This window comes from Cygnus olor, chromosome 24 (assembly GCF_009769625.2).
Source record: "Cygnus olor isolate bCygOlo1 chromosome 24, bCygOlo1.pri.v2, whole genome shotgun sequence".
NCBI lineage: Eukaryota > Metazoa > Chordata > Aves > Anseriformes > Anatidae > Cygnus > Cygnus olor.
The window spans coordinates 863,280-875,592 of record NC_049192.1 but is presented as its reverse complement, the minus strand read 5'-3'; the positions used below and the strand labels follow the sequence as shown (position 1 = coordinate 875,592).

General features: G+C 56.5%; 2 long non-coding RNA genes across 2 annotated transcripts in view; both read right to left on the bottom strand.

Moving 5' to 3' along the window:
* Nucleotides 1–223: 223 nt before the first annotated feature.
* Nucleotides 224–2,131, bottom strand: LOC121059422. Its single transcript, XR_005814567.1, has 2 exons — nucleotides 1,308–2,131; nucleotides 224–609 (listed from the first exon to the last, which is right to left on the bottom strand). It is a non-coding gene; the product is annotated as an uncharacterized LOC121059422 (long non-coding RNA).
* A 311-nt stretch (nucleotides 2,132–2,442) lies between these two features.
* The window catches only part of LOC121059423, a 20,820-nt gene continuing 10,949 nt past the window's right edge, over nucleotides 2,443–12,313 (bottom strand). Inside the window, exons 3-5 of the long non-coding RNA XR_005814568.1 lie at nucleotides 11,474–11,591; nucleotides 3,918–4,022; nucleotides 2,443–2,551 (exon numbers count right to left, since the gene is read on the bottom strand). This is a non-coding gene — a long non-coding RNA (uncharacterized LOC121059423). The remainder of the gene's footprint in view (nucleotides 2,552–3,917; nucleotides 4,023–11,473; nucleotides 11,592–12,313) is intronic.

The following is a 12,313-nucleotide window of genomic DNA, read 5'->3' as shown; positions in this document are numbered from 1 at the left end:
TGGGAGGGGGGCAGCTGCCTTCAGGAACAACAAAAGGGAAAAGGGGGAGGGCAGCAAGAGGGAGAGATTTTTGATTCATTGTCAAAAATTACCCAAACTTTATTGCCAAAATGTCTACATTTTTATGCGCTTAAGCACAGTGAGTTATGGAAATCTTAAAACAATGGAATGATCTCCTTCATTGCTCTCAATTTGTTCAAAGTAACCACTCCTCTTAACAAAGTGGAATCTCTTTTTCCATTTTATTGACTTACAAAAACATCTTTGCTATCAACAGCATCCATGTGCATGTCATAAATACCAGGGTGGGACACAGAGCTTTGGGTAGCGGGTTTTTTTTAAAACCCAGCTCTGCCCCAGCCTTTTCTCAAGAAACGTTTTTATGGTGTTAGGTTGATTTGGCAAATTTTCTATTCAAACCTGCCTGAACAAGAGGGGCTCCGAATTCCTTGAATCAAGTCCAAACATACAGCTTTCTGGTTCCCTCGCTCTCGTCTTCGCTCTGTGGGAGTCCCTTATCTGTCAGTCACGTACCGCTCTTATAAATCTTCTGCAGCTACAGCGAGGGTGCAGGGTGCGCCTTACACACTCCGGCTGCCAGGTGAGGGGCTGCAGAGGTGAAAGCAAGCACCAGTAATCCAGCTAGAGCACATGTTTCACAGCCCTGGACACACAAAATAAGGCAGATAGAATTGGGGGGGTCCTCCCGCAGCCCTGGAGCAGGCGGGTTCCCCTCCGAGCGCAGCACACACAGAGCCGGGAGGATGCCCCACGCCGAGAGGTGCCCGGAGCCCTCCTGCCCTCGGACAGGCGCCCTCAGCGCTCCTCATGGGCTGGTGGCATGGCGCCGTGCACTGCGGTGGGGCGAAGACCCTCGCCAGCAGCTGTGCCTGCACAGGGAGCTGTAAGGAGACAGCAGGAAGGCCGACAACAAGAGCAACGCGCAGAGCTCTGCCCCTCCGGCTGCGCGAAGCCTGGCCTTGTGGGCCTGGGCTTTGATTTACAGCTGCCCTATGACAGGGCTACAGCAGAGAAAGAGCTGACCCGGGAGAAAGTGGGGACCAGCCTGGGGAGAGAATGAGGGGTTTGCTGTGGTGTTCCAACGGCAGAGCCGCAGCTCTGTGGTCCTGGTGAGGAGCCAGCCCACAGCAGCCACCCACACCCATGGGCGCCATGTAGGAAGGGACACAGACTGACACGTCCCGTCTGGGGACTGCAAGAGCTGGCTGCACAAGGAGCTTTGGGAGGAACTGTAGCACCAATGGGAAGCACTGGTGCCAGAACAAAATCCTCCAAGAATCCCCTACTTGCAGGTCACAGCATGAAGGGCTGTCAGCGGATGGAACGCGACCCTGCGCCCAGCGGGGCCCGCGGACGTGCCATCCACCAGGCTTCGCAACCCCCGGTGACGATGATCTGCTGTGGAAAGGAAAGCTTGTGTGAGCCCCAGAAAAAATGTCTTTAGCCTTATAAACTGACACAGTTGTTTATAATATTCCTAAGTGCCATTGCGTGATGATAGCAATTCTCCGACAGGGAAAATTTACTTTTTTCCTTCTTTTTTTAAATAAAGTTAGAAAGCTGTAAGTCCCACAAAAGATGTTTGGGCTATTATTCAGGGTTTGTTTGTTTTTTCTGTTTCCTATAAGTAACACACTGAGGGCCATTTGCTGGTGATAATGTTACAGCCTTACTGCAGCGCTGTCGGCGCAGCGGCGGTGCTTGAGCTGCCCTGGCCAAGCCATGCCTGGCACCATGGGCAGCCAGGACCCAGACCCGAGGCTGTCCCCCTACAGCCGCCCACCCAGCCCTGCACCAGCACCAGCACCACTCACGGGGGCGAGGCTGGGCTCCAGACAGAGGCAGCCACGGCAGCCCCCGTCGTGCAGAGCCAAGCCCTGGTGCTGTGAAGGCTGCAGCCGCCCTGGCGCGGCAGGAGCTGAACTTCCTGGGAAAGCGGCTTGAATGTGAACTGCTGAAAGTTAAAAGTTGTTGACCTTCTGGATAAAATTTTTCTGTCCACATTTCACATCCTGGGGCATGAAACCATTACTTTTTGTGTGGAAAAACTCCTCCATGTGAGTCAGGCGCTTTGCTGAGGACGTTGCAATCTCCAGTTTGCTTATACTGAGCCAAAAACAAACAAACAAGCAGTGAAATTGGATAGCTACAGCAATCCTCTAAACAGCGAAAAACAGTAGGGATTTATCAAGGCCTCATGTGAGACACGGCACGACTTCAGCAAGGCTGCTGAGCTGACTGATGGCACTCCTCCGGCACGCCCGTGCCCTCGCGCTTCAGCCACTGCGGCTGCGGCCCCGCGGTTGGGCATGGGGCTGGCTCCCCACGGCCCTGTCCTCGCCACCAGCCAAAGCGTGAGGACAACGGCCATGGGCCTGAGCAGAGCCCAGGCGCGCGCGGAAGCCGTCAGGTTGTATGCACTGACCTTGCCCAGAGCAGCTCTCCCCAGATCCTCCCAGGAGCACCATTTGGCTGCAACGATGTCGATGCCTCCGCAGTTCACAGAGGGTTATTTCATCTTGATCTATATCTTTGGAAAACAGGAATTTAGCCTGAGAAAATGTTGTTACTTTTCATCCAAGTTCCCAAATTCCAATCCCCTCCCATCCCCAGGAAAGCCCTTCTCTGCTCTGAGCTCAGTGCAGCAACCCAAGCTCCCTCATCGCTGCAGCTCCGTTTTGTGCTGCCCCAGGTACCGCAGCCGCTGCTCCGCAGCACGCGGCGCTGCCAGGACGTTTGCTGTGAGAGTCAGGAAACAAGATATGGGAAGTTTATAAACATGCCGTGGATGGTTTATGGAAAGAGGTTATGAAATGCAATTAAATGTTTTATAAAGTGTCCTGATTTCACTCCTCGGTCACTGTATAATTTTGATCATAAATCAGAAAATGAGCTGGAGTTAGAGAACTGAAAGGAAATTGGGAAGGCCAGGAGGGCAACAAAAGGAAGAGCAGAGACGTGGGTACCCCCATTCTCCCGTGGCACTCACTTGCATCTATTCTGCAGCCGCAGCCTCGACGCTCCTGCTTTGAGAAACGCCGCGCAGCCGGTGCCAGCCGGGTGCTGCCTGTGTTGGGGACGCGTGCCTGGTGCAGGCTGGGCACCCCCAGCACATCTCCCATCAGCATGGGCCCCACCGTGCCATGGCGCTGCGGCAGCCAGCACGGCGGCAATGAGGGTGGACAGAGGGACCAGCCCTGCCACGGGCACCCGGCTGAGCTGGGCAGAGGAGGAAACGTTGGCCAGAGAAGAGAGGTGAACATCAAGGGGTAGAAAGGAAGCCGCAGCGAAGTGCATGATTTATGGGTTGATTTAAGACTGCAGAATGCTTCCTCGCAAGAGCTCCCTGGAAGGAGCAGCAGACGGCCGGTGTTTACCAGGGACGGCACAGCAGCCCGCAGAGCTGGCCAAGAGCTAATTGCAAAAGTCTGAACTGCATCCTCCCAACTGTGAAGGGCCAGTCAGAAATAGAGATACAGGGCTGCGTGCTAACAGGCAGAGGCACAGCCAGCATGGGAACGCCGCCTCTCATGTTACCCTGGAAGTAAAATGGTCTCTGCTCTGCCAGCTAGGGGGCTGCAGCGCCAGGGCAGGGGCTGTAAGGGGTGATGCGGTGACCTTGGGGTGACTGCTACGTGGTCCCAGCACCGTCCCCAGGCACCTTCCCAGCACCTTCCCCTCCCCAGGAAAGAGCCATGGCGCGATGAGGGGCTGCCACACGGGAGGAGCCCCTCTCCCTTCCCAGCTGCAGTGGCAGAGCCTCCTGCTGGCACTTGTGCCCCTACCAGTGACACAGGGCACTGCAAAAGGTCACAGTGAAAGCTTAAAGGATCTTGTGATTTAAGTGCTATTATTATTTCCTGTCCATTAAAGAAATAATAATAATAACAACAAACCCCTAAATGCAGCAGTACAGGCATCATGTGCCTGACATTTGGCTTCTCCCTCCCGAGCCACTGATCTGACAGCTCACAAGCCAGAGGTTAAGCTTCCTGGTTCCTCTTTTTGATCTGCATCATTCACATTTTTCCATGTTGTTGGACACAATCAAAAAGAAAAAAGAAAAAAAAATCCCTTTGAATTAGCAGGCAGGGAGAGACTCTAATTGCTTTCCCAGCTCCTCCCCAGGTCAGGTCCAGCTCGCTGCCGAGGGACCCGCACACGCAGCCAGCCCAGGAGTTCAACAGGCGAGACAAGAACAGGAGCCGCACCTTGGGGCAGGCGAACAGACAGCAAAACACATCTGAAAGTGCCCTCACCCTAGTGCAATTCGCGCTGATCCACATCCAGCCCACCAGAGTAAAGCTGCTCTCACCGCTGCCTTCAGCGGAGCCCCGAGGAAGCCCGTGGCAGCTCACAGCAAGCTGCAGCCGAAGGGCTCTTGAAGGGGAACCAGCGCTCCCACTCCGTCTCACAGCCCCTTAAACCAAAGCAGTTACAGCATCCTGAGCCGTTCATTCATTCGCATCTCCTTCCTCCTCCCACTCCTGCGCCTTTGTCAAGCCCCCTTCCAGCTCCGTTTTCACCTTTCCCCAGACTCCCCCTGCACCCCCGCTCCGGAGCTGCCCAAGTGCCATCCCCGTGCCGAGGGCCATGGCAGAGCAGGGCAGGGATGCTCCCGTCCGCACGCGGCTCCGCGTGCACGGGCTGGCTTGGCAGACTTATTTATATCCATTACCAGCTAATGCAATGGAACTGGCTGACAATGGGTGAAGCAGCTGCCAAAATCCAACATGCGGCCTGCAGATGTCCCTGGGAACGGCAAACCCTGCTGGAAGATCTGCACGGTACAAAAGGTTACCCTCGATTTGCTTCAGATGCTACTCTCGCCATTCAAAAGCCATCATTGGAGGAGGGGGCTCCTTTGGAGAGAAAAGCATAAATCCAGCTCTACGTTCAGACCGTTATTATCTTCTCTGGTTCAAATTAAGTGACTGGGGTCATTTTTTATACGTTGCAATTTGTCTTTTACCTGAGGGCATTGTGGAAAGGAAAGAAAAAAAGGTGAATCCAGCACGAAAGCAGGGAATGAACAGAGTCTTTAGCAGACAATTAGCTGAACCAACATCAGGTTCTCCCTAAAACATTACAACGGAGATTAAATGTAGGCAGACACAGCTAATTCCTCACCAGTGGGTCCAGCAATAAATCATCGCCCGTGCCTGTGGCTGCCTGGCAGAAGCATGCCGAGAGGCACGTGCAAGCCCTGCGGCCCTGTGGGACATTTTGGGATGGGAGCGGGGCAGGAGAGACCCAGCTCCCAACGGCACCGCCAGCATGGTATCGGGGCAGGCAGCGGCTCTGCACACCCTTGCTTTGCTCACCAAGGCCAAGGACCGAAGTCAACACCAAGGCCAGCAGAGCCCACCGGCCAGCAGAGCAGCATGCCAGTGCCACCGCCACAAGTCACAGGGCGTTTGTTGCTTCGTGCAACTCAACTAAAAAACAAGTCCTCAAGGCATCTGTTCCTCATTTCCAGCGACAGAGGGCTTTGTGTTTTGGGTTGACTTTGTTGTACAAATACTTAAAGAAAACCGGTATTTTATCAACTGCTCCATTAACAGCAAACAAGCTGCTGGAAAGCCCAGGTTAGTGAGCATCACTGCTGCTCGCACCACCGCGCCTTACCACGTGCCCACTGAGCGGCCGAGGCGCTGCCTGCGCACCAAGGACGAGCCAACGCTCACAGCAGAGTCAGTGCCTGGCAAAGTAGCAAAGTGACCCCCGCTCCGAGGCCACCCTTGAGCACCCATCTCACCCCTCCCTCAGCTCATGCGCCTGGCTCAGGACCCTCCGTGCACCCCTGCACACCGAGGGAGCTGCAGATGCTTTTGTGTGGGGTCACACTGTCGGCTCCTGGGGCAGCACCGAGCTCCAAGCCCAGCCCAGGGACGCTGCCCTGTCGTGCAGCCCACATCCCTCCGTCCCCTATGGGGGCCACAGTGGCCCCAGCAGAGGGGCAGCTCTCCTCGAGTAGTCCCAGCTGCTGCTCAGCAGCCATTTCAAGTTGATACCTTGGTGCGCGGTGTACAAAGCAGGACAAACACCCACCAGGGCACCCGCACTGTCCTTGTGGGACCCCCAGCAGGGTCCCCGCACAGGACCTTGCCCCACCTCCGTGCCTGCTCCCGCAGCATGCCGCACACACACTGTGCCGGTGGTGCCCCCGCCCTGCTGCTCCCCTGCGCTCCGCAGGGCTGGAGCTGTTGTGCAAGAGACAGCGTGCAGCAACAACAACACAGACACCCGGCCTGCCGGGATCAGCCCGGCTCTGCTGCACAGCCAGGGCTCACCCGCATCCCCACAGCCCCTTCCACAGCCGCTGCCAGCCCGCTCAGACCCACGGGGCTCCCTTCTTCCTCCCCAGCCTGGGCTCCGTTTTCCCTGCTCGTGATACTGGGCAGCTCCCTGGCAGCGCCAGCCAGCCGGGCAGCCCGCGGGCATCCAGGCTAGGGGATTTGCAGACGCTTCCAAACAAACTAACCAAACCACCAAACCAAAAACAAAGAGGAAAGCCCACACACAAAGAGGAAAAGGCCCTAAGCCATAACAGTGCAGTTTGGGGATGGCTTCCCAGTCTGTGAGCTCCGCTCCTGCCTGAGGTGGGACAGCGCCAACGGGAACCCACCCGGTCTCATGCTCCGGGGTTTTCCTTTAACACACAAGCTCCCGGGGGCGAGGACCATTGCTCTGACCCATCAGAGGGATGAGCAGGCTGCTCTGATCCCTGGGGACAGAGCACGTCAGCAGGTGGACATCCCAGCACAAATTATGACACTTCAGACCCACACGCAGGAACCAGCTGTGCAAGGCCAAGAGTGCATCCCGCTGGCCATCACCACAGCCTCTGGGCACCCCTGCATCCATCGGCCCTGCCGGCCCCACACAACACCCGTGGGCATCCACAGACAGGAGCCTGGAGCCCACGACAGACCCCAGTGAACCACAGCAAGGCTTGGCTCTGGCCCCGAATGCAGGGTCCCGACCTGGCAGGGTGAGCCCTTGCTCTTAGCCAGATGTCGCAGAGCAGCAGCAAGGGCACAAAGCACAGAGAAGGCAGCTCACCAAGCCCCAGTGGAGGTACCTGCAGCAGCCTCTGCACCTCAGCCCTTCGAGGCACCAAGGCCTCAGCCCTTCTAGAGCCCGGACTGCACCCAGGAAACCTCCCCACCGCTTCTCCCTGCTTTAAACGAAGAGCCCACTTCTCACAGCCCTGCAAAGCCAACAGAGTAGGCGACACCACTTGGCGGACAAGCACGAGGAGCATGCTTGACTGGAAATGTTTACTGCTAAGATACACACAGAGTGCACTGATAGGGCAAGGCAGTGTATATTTAGGTTCTGGCTTTGGAGGAGGGCACGTCCTTTACTGAGAAACTGCTGGGCGGAAAAGAAAGAAAAGGGTATCCAATGCTTACAGCAATCTGATCTGCCCCAAAAGCAGATTTTTTGCCCTTCCTAAGAGTTTTATGAGTCTGTAGAAATCAGCAACCTTGGGTTGGTCCCAAGTTCCCCTTACAGAAGGAAACGAGAGGCAGGGAGCCCCTCGCCTGCTTGCCCTGCCTAACAACCCCATTAGCATTAAAATATGCGTTCATCACGTTCACCACACTCTGCAAATTTTACGTACATCAACAAAAATAATTCCCCACACCAGAGTCAGCTTCACATCATCACAGCACCGAGGAGGTGGCAGCCCCCGCCCAGGGCCGCATCCTGCTCCTGGGGACTCCCCGAGGGGACCGGAGGGTGCCCACGGGCGCCGGCCCTGCCTCTGTCAGCCCCATGCCTCCTGCGGCGAGCACCAGGCAGGGACACAGCGGGAAGATTTATGTCCTCTGACAGGCTCTACACGCTGCGCTATTTTTCTTCATTGCTCTTGACACGTCTCCTGTCACACCGGGCAAACTCCTAGGTCGGCTGAGAGCCAGTGTCAGGAGGAGATGTGAGCTGCTTTCAGATGTTCTATAAAATTAACATTCCCAAAGAATCCCAGAGTTTGCAGAGGTGAAATCGGTGACTACGCCGCATCCACCTGGGATTATTCAGCACCAAGGGACCTCATCCTGAGCCTGCCTTCCTCTCCCAAGGCAGGGGCTGGATGGGGGTGAGGCCCCCCTGTGGCGCTGAGCACTCCACATGCGGGGCCAGGAGGGAGAGCTTTCCCCAGCCAAAAGCTCTGGGCACACCACAGCTCCCACAGAGCTGTCCCGACACCACTCGCACAGCCTCGCAGCGAGGAACTGGGGGCAGCAAGCTCCCCGCAGCGCCCCGCGGACACCCTTCCACTGGGAGGAGAAGGATAACCTTGCCCTGAACTTCCCATATTAGAGGAAAAAAATGAACATTTTTTTTTGTAGAAATTTAGACTTAAAGCCTGTGATCTGTTCTATTTTGATCAGCACACAAGCAGCTCTGTCCTGAAGCAGCCTCTTTTCAATATATTCGGTGATTTAACGAAAAATATGATTTCCTTTTTGTTGAAAGCAGATGCATTTCATGGTTCCACCAAATGAAAATGTAAGCTTTTAGAAAAAAAAAACAACAGTTTGATGAAAAACTGTTAAACCAGCCCTGTTTGTAGCTCCCACAGAAAACTATCTCAGCCAGCTCTAACGTTCAACACCCAGCTATGTACTTTGGGTCGGTCTCTCTCTTTTCAGCACTCCTGTTATTTTTTTCTCCTGAGGATGGGGCTGGGAAGGACTCAGCCTTCAACACGATACAAATCCTGCCCTTTCGGTAAAGTGTAATAAACTTCTTCCCCTGACACGTAGGAAAATGTTTTAAGGCAAGACTTTATAGAGAGCATCAATCACTTCAGAGGTGATGGAATTGCTGCAGAATTATAAGCAAGTCTGAAGTGTCTACAGAGGACTCTAAACACTGTCTTCTATTTATTCTCTGTGTCCTTTGTAAATGTAAACTTCAGTGGAGTCCAGAGGCCTTTCCGTCTCCATGACTTGTCAATCCAGCACCTTTCACCACCACTAAAATCACAATTAAAAAAAAGGGGGATTACAAAAACAAACACAGAGCTCGCGCTCGCGAGTGATGGCTGCGGACTGTCGTGCCGCCCCGGCGGGCGGTGGGATCCTGCCCCGCAGCAGACCCCGGGGCCACCCCTGCCCCAGTGCCCCCACTGCCTGTCTGCCAGGGGGGTGAGCAGGGCACGCATCCTTGCCACAGTGCCCAGGCCATGAACCCATCCCTCCTGCCCAAGGGGCAGGGGCAGGAGAGGAAGCCCCGACCCGCAGCAGACCCCGTCCCATGGGGATGCTCCTTGGGCTGGCCCTGCCGTGGGCATCCACGTGTGCCATCGCGGGGCACGGGCACGCTTTTATCTCCTGCAGACATTAGACTACCAGAAAGGAACGGTTAACGGTGCACTGCTGAATAAACACAGATTATGGCTCTGAAAGGCTCCAAGAAGATCAAGCAGAGGACAGTGCACTGACAGCGGGATGAAGCTGGGTGTGGGAGAGCCATCCCAGCTGGAAGGCTGCTCAAAGGACCCAGCACGAGAGCGGGGAGCAACTCTTGCTTCCACAGAAAGGAGGAAAAAAAAAGATAGAGAAAAGCTCTTTAAAGTTTTGAAGGGAATCTATTTCAAAACCTTTCCTTCTTTGCCAGAATACCCAGGAAAAAAAAATCTGTACATTGAAATGCCCCACAGCTGCTTTAGAAGAAAAAAAAAAAAAGCCTGTTTTTAAAAAATACCTTGCATGGGAGAGCTGAGCCATCCCTTGAGCATACTCATCCCAGTGGAGGAACAAAGCCAACACACTCAGCACAGAGCCTGCGATGGGACAAGCTGCAGCTTTGTCCCTACCAGAGAAGGGGCCAGGAGGTGCAAGACAGAAATAAAACACCGGGACCAGTTTTGTTACAGGCATTCGCTCCTTCGGGCGGCGCCGAGCACACACACAAGCCTCACTAACTCTGAGCACACCTTGCAGTAAACACTGCGATGGGAGATTCCTGCGGCACCCCACAGCACCGAGCTCGCAGCACCCAGGCCCCCCCCCCCCCCCCCCTCTGCCGGCACCTGCCCCAGCAGCCTTGTGCCAGCCCCTCCTGCCTGCCCCAGACCCACCCGCCCCGGAGGAGAGCCCCGGGCGGGCACGGGGCCCCCAGCACCCGCGTGCACCCCTCGGCCAGCCCCAACGGGGAGTGCAGGGCGGCGGGGGAACGCGGGGGGAGCCCCCAGCACCCCCAGCCCCGCGGGGCGCGTCCTGCCCCGGCTGCCCGCCGGCAGCGCGGGGCTGCGGGACTGCGGGGGGGCCGGGTCGTACCGAGCCGTACCGAGCCGTGCCGGGCCGTGCCCGCCGGCAGGTAGCGCTGCGGCTCCACGCCCGGCCGCGGCCCCGACCCCCCCCCCCTGCGTCGCTGCCCCGCATCAGCCCGGTGCCCCACAGCACTCGGTGACACCGGAGCGGCACAAGACAAACCCTGCCCTTCCTCCCGACCCCCCCTCAGATAACGAGAACGATTCCGGGGGCTCCAGGAGCTCCCTGCAGCCCCCTGCCGTGTGCCAGCTCCGGGGTGCCGGCTGGGCTGCGAAACCAGGCCTGCCCCTCACACGGCCACCAGCGAGCTAGAGACAGCTCGGGAGCGGTCCTTGCTCAATGGCAGGATCAGATTCCTCCTCTTAATGAACGGGCTCGATTTGCACTAGTTCCAGAGGGAAGGAGCAGGGGTAGGGGGAGAACAACCCTAACCACTGCACAGAGCCAGCACCAAATGCAAAACTGCTCCGCGGCCGTCCTGCTACCACCAGCAGCCTGTGCCCACCGTGATGCCCGCCGCCTGTCTCAGAAAAGGCTCCAGGCCCCGGGGAAGCACCAAGGAGCACAAGTGCTGTGAGGAGCTCCCATGCTCAGAGAGGGCCTGGGACCATCCAGCCTGGAAGGGACAGTCAAGGGAGATGGGATGGCAAAGCCAGAAGCGAGCAGGGAATGGCTTTCCCTTTCCCCACATCTTCTCCCTCAGGGAGGAAAAGAGGGGCTCTGCCTCTTGTTTCATCCCACTAAGAAAAAACTTTAAAGCCAAACTTTTCAAAGCCACCCTGGGAGAACTGGCTTTGCTTCCTAGACCTGAAGCAGGAATGGGGTGTTTGTGATTCCCGCACTGCTGGCCTGGGCTGTCCTACAGCCACCAAGACCAAGAGCAATCCAGTGACCTTCAGCCTTGGAAGGAAGAGCCTCTGCCCTCGTGCTAACAGGGAACGTGATTAAATGCAGCTCCTTGCTGGTGCACGTCTCCTGGACCAGCTGTTAACGGGAATGTGATCAGGACCCATGGGCAGTTGCAGGTCTGCCTGCAAACACGTGCAGAGTCCTTTCTGGACACTCCAAAATCTCTGGCCAGGGCAGTAAGATGCAGGCATGTATGCAATGGTGTGGGCAGGAAGACACGGCATGCCCCTATGCACGCGGGGCTGCAGACTCACCCTCCTGCAGAGCCTCCCGAGCAGCTCCCGCCTCACAGCACAACACTGTGCCCTGTGCTCTCTGCTGGATCAGCCCTCGCGTCTGTGATGGTGATGGCAGCTTGAAGCACGAGGAGATCTGTACCTACAGGAAAGGGAAATACGGTCACATTTTGCAAGAAATTCTCCTCCTGGCGCGCTGCAGAACGCCAAGCTGTCCCCCGGCCCTCCACGCTGCCTCCCAGCTGAGATGCAAACAGCTGATCCCTGTAGGATCACACCAGCAGCCTTTCCTGTGGGCTGACTCAGAGCACCTCTGCCTCCCCAGCCCTGTCCATGGCCTCGGTGACTTTCCGCAGGGGCCTGTTTTCACCGAACAGTTGCTGTAGCAGAAGTGCAATACCAGCAAAAGCTGGCAGGGAATCCAGAGGGCAAGTCTGGAGTAAAATTCTGATAATGCTGTGTTTATACCAGGAATTTCTTCAGCAGATAAATCAAGCAAGGAAAATAACAGATGGGAACTAGCCAGAGACACTGCAGCGGGGCTCACCCCGCGCAGCCCGGCTGCCCGTTCACCCGCTGGGCACGCCACTGCCTCTGCCCGCAGGCAGCGGCTTTAAACGGGGACGGGTCCAGCAGAGACCAGGGCACGGCAAGGCCCTGGTGTCTCAGTCAGTGGGACCAGCTCCCAGCATGACCACACCGCACTTCACAGCGGCTGGGATGCCAAACCCCTCCTGTCCGGGGAGCTGGTCCCGGTGCCAGTCCCTCAGGAACGCGCCTCATGGTGGGCAGAGCAGCCATCGACACCAGCACAGTAGAGGGACAATTTTTGACTGAGTAACTGCAACAAGCCAAAAT